The sequence below is a fragment of the Oryzias latipes genome, chromosome 10 (assembly GCF_053564925.1).
Source record: "Oryzias latipes strain Hd-rR chromosome 10, Olatipes_Hd-rR_3.1".
NCBI lineage: Eukaryota > Metazoa > Chordata > Actinopteri > Beloniformes > Adrianichthyidae > Oryzias > Oryzias latipes.
In genome coordinates, this window is record NC_136246.1 from 22,507,602 (window position 1) to 22,519,789 (window position 12,188).

At 37.0% G+C, this 12,188-nt stretch overlaps 1 long non-coding RNA gene across 2 annotated transcripts; it reads right to left on the reverse strand.

The window, feature by feature from the left end:
* Positions 1–7,472: 7,472 nt before the first annotated feature.
* Positions 7,473–10,069, reverse strand: LOC144994743 (uncharacterized). Of its 2 annotated transcripts, none has more exons than XR_013658364.1 (3): positions 9,852–10,069; positions 8,991–9,076; positions 7,473–8,745 (listed from the first exon to the last, which is right to left on the reverse strand). It is a non-coding gene; the product is annotated as an uncharacterized LOC144994743 (long non-coding RNA). The 2 variants fall into 2 exon arrangements; XR_013658365.1 differs by having other exon boundaries at positions 8,533–8,745; positions 8,986–9,076.
* Positions 10,070–12,188: the final 2,119 nt, after the last annotated feature.

A 12,188-nucleotide genomic window follows, 5' to 3' on the forward strand; every position in this document is an offset into this window, starting at 1 on the left:
TTTCTTTATTTAATAAGAATCTAATTTTTCATAATTTTTCATAATTTTCTGTGATATTTTTAATTATTTAATATAAATGTCATTATTGATGTCCTTTATTGATGTTATATTATATAGATTATTTCTGAATGTCGTGTTGCTGCCACAGATAAATGAAATTTCCAAGTTATCTATCTATCTATCTATCTATCTATCTATCTATCTATCTATCTATCTATCTATCTATCTATCTATCTATCTATCTATCTATCTATCTATCTATCTATCTATCTATCTATCTATCTATCTATCTATCTATCTATCTATCTATCTATCTATCTATCTATCTATCTATCTATCTATCTATCTATCTATCTATCTATCTATCTATCTATCTATCTATCCAGATCTAAAGTACAGTAAACAGATTGTTAAAGACCCACGGAAAATATTTAACAGGAAAAGAAACTTAGCATTTTGGGATGTGTCATTGTGTGTGCGTGCGTGCGCTCTCGCGCGCACGCGTGTGTGTGCGTGCTGAAACCGGTGCTCGCGCGATGCAGGAAGAGAGGGGGGAGAGCGCGTGTGAGGCTGTGGAGCGCATACACGCGCGGTCAGTCGCCGTTTTGGACTTAAGGAAAAAGTAATAAAGAAAGTTCATCTTTAGTGACTGAGACTGGTTCTTTTGTCTGACCGGCCCAGAGGATCTGGGGGTTCGAACGCGGAAGTGAACCACGCGTCTTATTCATTCTTATTCTTATTCTTATTCATTCTTCAATTATTCTTTTTTCTCTTATGTTGTATATGTATATGTATATAGTTTTTGTTTTATTTCCTATATTTTTCTGCAATATGTACACATTTCAATTCCCCCTGAGACATTCACATTGTTATTGTATTATGTTGTTTGTCAATAAAGTATGAAAAAAAAAACTCCACCGCGCCCCCCCTGCAATACCTCCCCGCCCCCCCTAGGGGGCGCGCCCCCCAGTTTGGGAACCTCTGCCTTAGCAGTGGCGCCACCAGGGGGTGGCCAGGGGTGGCCATGGCCACCCCTCTCCGACACCTGGCCACCCCAGTGGCCACCCCACTGGCCACTATAAGCTGTGGTAGCATCAGTTGTGCGTTTCATCCCAAATGCACAGCCAGCAAGCGGGCAAGTCGCTCTGATCACCTAAACCGGCCCTCACCCCCTCCCCTCCCTGCTGCCTTTGAGTGCGCAGACATCTACAGAGGAGCCGCTGGACGCAGAATGAATAAGACGCGTGGTTCACTTCCGCGTTCGAACCCCCAGATCCTCTGGGCCGGTCAGACAAAAGAACCAGTCTCAGTCACTAAAGATGAACTTTCTTTATTACTTTTTCCTTAAGTCCAAAACGGCGACTGACCGCGCGTGTATGCGCTCCACAGCCTCACACGCGCTCTCCCCCCTCTCTTCCTGCATCGCGCGAGCACCGGTTTCAGCACGCACACACACGCGTGCGCGCGAGAGCGCACGCACGCACACACAATGACACATCCCAAAATGCTAAGTTTCTTTTCCTGTTAAATATTTTCCGTGGGTCTTTAACAATCTGTTTACTGTACTTTAGATCTGGATAGATAGATAGATAGATAGATAGATAGATAGATAGATAGATAGATAGATAGATAGATAGATAGATAGATAGATAGATAGATAGATAGATAGATAGATAGATAGATAACTTGGAAATTTCATTTATCTGTGGCAGCAACACGACATTCAGAAATAATCTATATAATATAACACCAATAAAGGACATCAATAATGACATTTATATTAAATAATTAAAAATATCACAGAAAATTATGAAAAATTATGAAAAATTAGATTCTTATTAAATAAAGAAATAAATATTAAATAAACACAGCTGCAAAGGTGTAAAAAACATGCGGTCTGCAAAACATGTAAACCCAGTGTGCAAATACTTGGTGCAAATACGCCACATCATCAGCGGCGGTGGATGTGTCATTACTTTTTATTAATAAGTAAACAAAGGATGTCCCTGTCACACGCGCCACTCATTTTTATGGAACTATTTAAGCACTGGTTGTTGTGTTACCGCAACATTTTGATGTGTTTTTGTTTCCACAGAGTTACCTATAGTCATTAGTTGATGCTTGTGTCTGTCCATTTTCAGAGAATGAAGAGAAATTCAACATATATTCTTATTTTAAGAATAAAAGTGCAGCAGAAGGAGTGAAAGAGATGGAAGGGGAGCAACAGAGGAGTAGTGAGGAGGAGGAGGAAGATGAGACAGAGCAGCATGAATGACAGAAGAGAATGAGGAAGACAAAGATGAGACTCTCAGCATCAGTCAGCATCATTGGTCAGAGAAACAAGGCAGAACTCAGCATAAGCAGGTGCTCCACCTGTTCCTGGACCAACAGGTGAAGTTAGAATTATGTTACCCTAATAATAAAAATGTTTCATGATTATTAGTCTGAATAGAAATGTCTACAGATATAATTAATAATTAGGAGGATATTTTTATTATTATTTCAGAACAACAGATTTCATTTTTTGTTCATTATAGATATCTCTCAGTCAAGAGCCGAACACCCCAAGCAGACACACCAAAGCATTAAATATAAACAAAAATATATATATATATATATCAGTAGTAGTATCTACTAATGGTATCTACTAGTATCTATTAGTTATTATACTAGTAGTATCTACTATAAGTTCATGTTCTACAAAATATCAGTAGGCATTTATCTTTCTGTTGGTTTTCTAAAGGTTGTTTTACTACGTTTGGTAGAATGAATTTTAAAAATATAGCTCATGGTTTTTGTGTGCCACCCCAAGATTTAATGTGGCCCCCCACTGGCCACCCCCATGAAAAATTTCTGGAGGCGCCACTGTGCCTTAGAGCAATGTCAATCAAACAATCTCAGTTTACCTGATATTTTTAACAATTATTTCTGTTCAGTTGGGAAAAGTCTCTCTCAAAACATTCATCCACCAGGTGGTGCTAATTACAATGTTTATCTTCAGGGAAATTACCCAAATTCATTCTTTCTAAAACCAACCTGTAAAACAGAAGTGGTGAATATTATAAACAAGCTAAGATCGTCCTACACAGTTGGTGCTGATAACATAAGTAGTAACATCATCAAAGCTATAGTAAATGAAATTGCAGAACCTCTCGCTTACACCATTAATCTTTCATTAACACATGGCAAAGTCCCAAAAATTACTAAAATAGCTCAAATAATACCCATATATAAGTCTGGGGACAAAAATGATACTAAAAATCACAGAGGAGGTATCGCGGAGGTATTGCAGGGGGGGCGCGGTGGAGTTTTTTTTTTTTCATACTTTATTGACAAACAACATAATACAATAACAATGTGAATGTCTCAGGGGGAATTGAAATGTGTACATATTGCAGAAAAATATAGGAAATAAAACAAAAACTATATACATATACATATACAACATAAGAGAAAAAAGAATAATTCCTTCAAAAATCTTTGGGGTTTAATAAATTTTAAATCTTTCAAAAATTAAATTAGTTGGATTGCTTTTTTGTTTTGCAGATGTTTGATAATGGTACAGTACTGATTGATTTCACTCAGAAACTGCTGGAATTTAGGTTTGGAGTTTGACCGTTTGGCTTTATGGATATGGAATTTTGCCAATAATAAAAACAATTGTGTAATGAAGATACAATCTTTGTCTACTTTGACATTAAGGTAACCCAGAATAATGTCTTTATCTAAAAATGTAACAGTTAGTTTAGTTATATTTCCAATATAGTTTCCCACTTCAATCCAAAACATATTAGTATGTCTGCAGTCCACAAACAGATTATAAATAGTTTCCTCCTGAGTTCCACAGAATGAACAAAACAGGTCCATGTCCACAACAAATCTACTCAAAGTTTTGGTAGGATATATACAATGCAATATTTTGAAGGACACCTCTTTTATTTTGTTATTTAGACAGTATTTATTACTAATAGTCCAAGCATAAGCCCATTTTATGTCCACAAATTTGGATTCCCAGTAAAACCTCCCAGCAGGTAAGGTTGTGGTCTGTAAAAGATTTCTTATTTGTTTATTGGAAACTGAATTAACACACATATCCACATTGTCCAAAAAAATTGTCTGGGTTCTTAATTGACTTATGTTATAAATCCCTTTAAACAGTTGAAGTAGACTGGTTGGAATGGCATCTAACACTATTGCATATTCTCTGGGTGGAACAGGAATACCGAATTTTAAAAGAAATTCTTCATTCGTCAGAAGATGTCCATGAGAATTGAAAAGTTGTCTGATTAAAACAATATCATTATCATACCATCTAGGAAAAAAAGTGATTTATTCTAGTATTGTACATTACTGTTATTCCAAATAAAACAAGTTGTTGGAGAAAAATTATGTTTATAAAGGAGTTTCCAGGCCAGCAGGGCTTCATTGTAAAAGTTTGAAAGTTTTGTGGGTAATTTTTCATTTTTACAATTACATTTTAGCAAGAATTGAATGCCTCCCATTGTGTCAAATATATATTTGGGAAATGCATTCCAGATATTGTCTTCCCCTTTCAATAAATTACTTAACCACTTTATTTTAAAAGAGTTGTTTAAAGTTTCAAAGGTTAATACATCCATGCCCCAATGTTTTCTGCTGTTACACAAATATTTTTCCTTAAGTAATGACATTTTTTCCTCCAAAATCAAATAATGTTTTGTTTAATAGGTTACAGATGTGTTTTGGCATTTCTAAAGACAGAGACACATAGACAGATCTAGAGATTCCTTCAGCTTCAGATAACAGAATTCTACCGTTCAGAGAGAGATTTCTCATTAACCACATGTTATAAGGCGCAGTGGAGTTTAGAAACAAAGGATTTGTATGTTTGTGTCAGTGTGGGGGGGGCTCGAAAATATTCTAATCTTTAGAAAGGGGGGCCCTGCAGAAAAAGTTTGGGAACCACTGCTCTAAGGCATCAGGGATGACTGTAGTTTTTGTTCTGCGGCTGAGAATGTCATTTAACACCCTCCAAGACTTTTTTTTTTTTTCGATCTCCAGATGCAACCTTCAGTTGTGTAGTAAAATGATTTTGTTTGCAATAAGTAAAAATTTAAGAAACATAAAGATTACCATAGTCATTAAAGTAAACTCAAGTCAAATTTCTCTCTCCCGAGGAGTGCAATTCATTCAATACCCTTAACAAACATTAGTCATTCATTACTGCGACGTTTACTCACCAGATTATTATTGAGGTTGGAATAGAAGAACAGTACCTCATTTGTGGGCAATTTTTAGAAATAGTTCAGCCTCTTTCGAGTCTCTGAAAGTCTTTTCAGGTCCGTTGATTGTGAAGGACAGTGTTGCTGGATAAGCCATCTGGAAGCGTATATTCCTCTCGATGAGGTGCGCGCACACGGAGTTGAACGCTCTTCTGGCGATACGAACGCTTTGTGGAATGTCGGGAACGATCTGCAGGTATGAATCCTCATACACTATTTTCCCCCGTCGTTTTGCCTCTGTCAGAAACAATTATTTCATTTAAGGGAACCTGAACGAATGACACTTTGTTCATACATATAGCACTTTACAACTCCTTGAAGGTGCGAAAAGGGCTTTGCGATAAAATAAAGAGAAAATACATTGATTCTGTAGACAAGGCCTGAGGTCACCATCACGCCCCTCCTTAAAAAAAAAAAAACAGATCTAGCAAACACATTTAAGTAAAATCCACATCTACTTTAAGATAATGCAAAAGTTATATAAAAGTTTCAGCAGTTTCAATAAAAGTGTTCAGCGTAAACATAAACAAGATTATAAGCTAAATGGTAATAAAATGATTATCGGCCTTCAACACACACACATACATTCATACATACATACATACATAAAATGCTGGTCTATCCCTCCTGCACCTCTCCCGATCTGTATTTTTATTTATTTTTTAAATGTATTTTGGACTTAAACACTGTCCACATAACCTAACCTGACAGAATCAAATTTAAAAGGATTTATGCTAAAGGAACAAGCAAAAACGGGAATAGAAAAGCATGAAACCTAAAAAAACGTTAACCTTAATGTTTACACAGCCCTTAGGTGGATGGTTTCAAGGTGGGTTCCTAACAACAAATCAACGAACCAGCACATTTTGTCAGTGATCAACTCGACAAGAAAAACTTAATTCCTCAGAGATTTTATCTGACAGGACCTAAAAGGGATAAAAGAAACTTCAACATCAGTCACCAGGTAATGTTTACACAGCCCTTAGGTGGATACCTTCCGTTTCAAGGTGGGTTCCTAACAACAAATCAACGAACCAACACATTTTGTCACTGATCAACTCCACATCAGTCACCAGGTAAGTTTGGAGGATGTTGGGGCTTTATTTTTACATTATCCAGCAGTTCTGTGCAGCTGCGCAATTAACTCACGTTATCGTTTTGTTTCATTGTTTTGGTAACACATATTTAGTGCGTTCTGCATTTTTCGGTTTATTACAGCATAAAAACTGCTGTTTATCTGTTATAGACAGTCAGGTAGTCTGAGTTTTACAACGAGTGTGTCAGGAAATAAAGGTTCTCATCTATAAATGACAAACAAAATAAATGTACTAATTTTAAAATTATGAACATACAAAATAATACAAAAAGAAGTGTATTAAAGGCTTATATTTCCACTTATTCTCAAATTAGTGTTCACATTTTATTATTTATAAATAGGTACATTTATTTCTCATTTATATTTTGCAGTTTTAGTTTACATAATGATGATGTTTTGCACAGTTCCATCTCAGCCGACAGTTTCTTCTGCTCTCAAAAAGTATTAAAAAGTGTTGGAGTAATAAAAAAAAACAGTGTCTGCATAATGAAATATGACCTTATGCAAATATACAATCAAACAATAAATCTCTCATAAATATATAAAAAGATCATGAAATTGTGAAAAACCTGCACACAGATTTTAAACGAGCCAATATATTATTATTCTGCTATAGATATTTTATTGGCTTTATCATTGATTATTGTACAATAATAATTCTTGTTTTTTATCTGCAGAAGAAACTTCTGTCACCACATCTACTGTTGAAAGGGAAACATTTGACTGTTTTTCTTTTAACTGTTTGCTTTTATTGTAGCTCTGTATCTTATGTTCCAGAGGCTCCAAGAGAGGCGTGTATGGAAGAGGAACAGACTGGATCCAAAATTCGCCCAAACTTAAATCCAGTTGATCCAGCTGAATGACCAACCACACTCTCTGATCCAGTAAGAATGGATTTGGTGCAAAGAGGTCCTTTTCAGACCGATAAAGACTTTCCAAACAGGTTGGCAGTGGATTTTGTTGTGGAGAATGCTGTCACCTTGTGGATGAAATGTGCAAAAGCTGCAGGGTTGTTTTTTACACAATCACTTACAGCCACTCAAGAGATTGAATTATTTGAATTATCGGTTTTCTTTCGTCTTAATCACAAATGTAACTTTACCAAAAAGGTTGTATTTCTTTTCTGTTTTGGGCGAATAAATTGGCTCGTCCGCACTTACATTTAAGCTCAACTCTTGAGATTTTTCAAAGGTCAAATGTAGAGAAAGTCTTATTTATGAACAAATCTGCTACTAAGTGGATCCCTTTAGAGCCCCATTGTTTAAATGTATCATGTGATAGTAATTTATAAGCTTGATTGTTGGTCAACGGCATTTGTACTGAACAAAAATTCCATTTAAAATGTTTTCTTATATGGGACCAAATTTTTAGGGACTGAGATACAACTGGGTTCTGGCATTTAAATTTAGAAAGATCTGATGTACAATATAGCAGTGACTTTGCTGTGTTTGGGAAGAAAGCTCGATTTTCCAACCGTTCCCAGTCAGGTCTGGTTTTTCCGTCCCAGAAGGACATACATCAAATATTACATGACCAATAATACAGACTAAACCTAGGCAGTCCTAATCCTCCCAGGAATTTTGGTCTTTGCAAAAAAACTTTTTTAATTCTGGGTGTTTTTTTATTCCAAATAAATGATGAGACAAGAGAATCGATTTTTTTTTAAAAAACTTTTAATGAATTATAATAGGGATGCATTGGAAAAGGAATAAATATTTTGGCAATACGTTCATTCTAACTATATTTACACGACCAGCTAATGAGATGGGTACATTACCTAGACGCTTAAATTGTTTGTCTGTTTGTTGGTAAAGATTCAGAAAATTTTGTTTAAAAAGTCCAGATATATCTTTGTTATGTTATGTCACAGAGTTTAGTATTAAAAACCTCCATAGATTTAAATCTGTGTGGGTTCTGAGGTGTCTGACATGACATGGCACAATGATAGAATAGCTAATTCTGATCCTTGAGTTAAAATGTATGTGTTTATGGTAAAGGAGCAACCATAAACTTGGGAACTTTTGATTTGCTCCTCAACCTTATTAGGAAGTCAGACTCCAGACAGAGGATTTAAATAAAGGCCTCCCCATTCTACTTCAGGCTTTCCCCAGGACAACAGATTGGAGCACAAGATGGAAGATCTTACCATTATTCACGAAAGAAATTTAGACGGGACAACTTTTACCCCTTCATTTTTTTCTGCAGATCTTAAGGACCTCCAAGGTTTTGGTTCACCTGAACCTGGCTCAGGGAAGAGGTGTTTTTGCCTCTGTGGAGGACAATACCTGTGCTGTGAAGGCATCAATAGAAACCTAACCAGTTTCCAAGATGAAAAGATGATAGAAGATGTCACATCTTCAACTGAAGGCACTCCAACAGCAGACAAACCTGCGAAGATTGACAAAGGCGTGCAGACAGAAAGTGAGGAAAAATTCACTTTGAAGACAAAAAACCAGAGACCACTTTCAATAAACCATAACATGCAACCCAACCAGGTAATGTATTGTTTTTTTTTTTACTTTTCAAGCAATTTTGATTCATTATTCTTTAATGAATAATTAATGCAATTACACATGAAATTTCCCTAACATCTTTTACAGATGGAAATCTATGGGGAACATGCGATACCTTACAGTCATGTTGGAGTCATTTATATCGGCAGTTCTTCTGATGAGGACGACGATGACATGAAGGAAGATGGCGCTGATGTGGACCGGACCTCCCCCCCAGAATGACATGTTATTTTCGTTACTTTTCAAGCCACATATAAGCTCTTTATAAAAGTAATAGCAATCATTAATTGTAATCAATATATATGTAACCAACGTAGTTCGACACGTGTGCATCGCATAAGAAAATGTAGAAAAATATTATATCATCATCTTTGAGTTGTCTTTACATTTTAAGAAAAGTTTTAATCTCTATTTTTGATATATCTGGTAAGTGGCTCCTTATATCACTTAGCTAAATGTGACACGAGTGTACTTCATAGATATTCTTCAAGGTAAAATGTCTATATTTGTGAGTAATTACACTATCAAGAACTATTGCTTCTGAAATTTGTTTGATGTATCTGTGGTACTTGGAGTCGTACATTCGTTTTTAATTTGATTTAATCTGACACTGCATATTTTCAAGAAATGTATCCTTGATTATGATTATACTGTATTACAATAAAAAATCTGTGACCTAGATCGGTTTGAGTTCACCTGGGTTTTTTGTGTGTTCGGACTCATTGTCTGCATCCTGTTATTATTTAATAGCGTTCACAATTTTACATTCTTTTAAGAATCTGAACGAAAGAATGTTACCTAAAAGATCATTTTATATTAAAATCCATAAAATCATTCTTGCTGCATCAGATGCAAATTCTATTAAAGATGGTAATTCCTGTTGGTTTTTTTTTTTCTCTTCAATAAAATTTAGAACACTGATTACGCAAATGACAGTGTTTAGTAAAAGCAACAAGCCCACATATGACCGGGAAAACTCACCGTTTTGTAACAAAGCCATGTAAACACGTGAAGCTTGTAAACATTAAATCTCAAGGTTACAAAAGTCCTGAAAATCTGTGTCCGAATTCCCTCCCTAATCGATAACTATAACGGCATACAGTGCTGCACAATTTAGTGTTTATAGTTTTTAAAAGCAATTAAATGCGTGCGTGGTAGACCGGATAGCTTCTGATTTCCGGTTCCTGCAGCTTGACAAGAAAAACAGAATGGTGCAATACTGCCACCACCTGGTGTGGAGGTATTGCACCAACTGCTCCTGTCTTAAAACTGATTTTCCAAAAAGCGAGCTGAGACACAACTTTTTATTTTTTGAAAGCAAAAACAAACAACAAAAAAAGAAAGCAATAAATAAATAAAAGGTATTTAATAATAATCTAAAGTCTTACAGTTGCAACAGGTTTTTTTTTTAAAAAAAGAAAGACATAAAACATAATCAAAAGTCCCAGCTAAAAAGAAAAAGTCGCTGTAAAGTTTACTTACCTTGACTCATGCCTTGCTGGAGTGAAAAATGGTTGAAAGAAAAAAAAAACAACAAGGAAAAAAACATATCAACTCCATTGTTTTATTGAGTTTCACAGGCAAGTCAAGTAACACAAGCAACAGTGAAAAGACAAAAGCATTTTTTTTTACAAAAGAAACAACAATATTTCACACACTCAAAGCGTCACAGGAACAGGCTGGACTGCGAATAGTAGTCGCAAACTCCACAGCGCGAGGGGTATGAAAATAAATTTTAAAAAAAATTGATACCCCCCCCCCCCCTCCCTCTCCACCCCCTGGTGGTCTTGGGGTGTAAGGAAAATGAAGAGAGGATGGAAAGAGAAAAAAAAATAAAGTATTGTCTCGTGGGGTCACTTATGCCCGTTAAAACAGCGGAGGGAATGGGTTTCGTGCTGGCCACCGAGAAATGCATCGTGGGGTCACTTATGCCCTGTAACACAGCGGAGAGGATGGAAAGAGAAAAAAAAATAAAGTATTGTCTCGTGGGGTCACTTATGCCCGTTTAAACAGCGGAGGGAATGGGTTTCGTGCTGGCCACCGAGAAATGCATCGTGGGGTCACTTATGCCCTGTAACACAGCGGAGAGGATGGAAAGAGAAAAAAAAAAATAAAGTATTGTCTCGTGGGGTCACTTATGCCCGTTAAAACAGCGGAGGGAATGGGTTTCGTGCTGGCCACCGAGAAATGCATCGTGGGGTCACTTATGCCCTGTAACACAGCGGAGAGGATGGAAAGAGAAAAAAAAAAATAAAGTATTGTCTCGTGGGGTCACTTATGCCCGTTTAAACAGCGGAGGGAATGGGTTTCGTGCTGGCCACCGAGAAATGCATCGTGGGGTCACTTATGCCCTGTAACACAGCGGAGAGGATGGAAAGAGAAAAAAAAATAAAGTATTGTCTCGTGGGGTCACTTATGCCCGTTTAAACAGCGGAGGGAATGGGTTTCGTGCTGGCCACCGAGAAATGCATCGTGGGGTCACTTATGCCCTGTAACACAGCGGAGAGGATGGAAAGAGAAAAAAAAATAAAGTATTGTCTCGTGGGGTCACTTATGCCCGTTTAAACAGCGGAGGGAATGGGTTTCGTGCTGGCCACCGAGAAATGCATCGTGGGGTCACTTATGCCCTGTAACACAGCGGAGAGGATGGAAAGAGAAAAAAAAAATAAAGTATTGTCTCGTGGGGTCACTTATGCCCGTTAAAACAGCGGAGGGAATGGGTTTCGTGCTGGCCACCGAGAAATGCATCGTGGGGTCACTTATGCCCTGTAACACAGCGGAGAGGATGGAAAGAGAAAAAAAAAATAAAGTATTGTCTCGTGGGGTCACTTATGCCCGTTTAAACAGCGGAGGGAATGGGTTTCGTGCTGGCCACCGAGAAATGCATCGTGGGGTCACTTATGCCCTGTAACACAGCGGAGAGGATGGAAAGAGAAAAAATAAATAAAGTATTGTCTCGTGGGGTCACTTATGCCCGTTAAAACAGCGGAGGGAATGGGTTTCGTGCTGGCCACCGAGAAATGCATCGTGGGGTCACTTATGCCCTGTAACACAGCGGAAGGAGTTACATTTTTTGCAGGGGGGTCATGCAGACCCCAAAGCACATGCCAACCTAAGCGAGCGGAAGGGTTATACGGGAAGTTTCGTATTAACACTGTAGTTTGTTTTTACTGTCTTGCCGTTTATTTGAATTTGGATCGTAATTTCTTTTTACCTTAACAAATTATGTGCCTTAATAGTAAAAAGAAAAAGATGATATCTCCTGATTTAAAAAAAAAGTGCATTTCCCAAACCTTTGCTGATTTATTTAAAACTTGT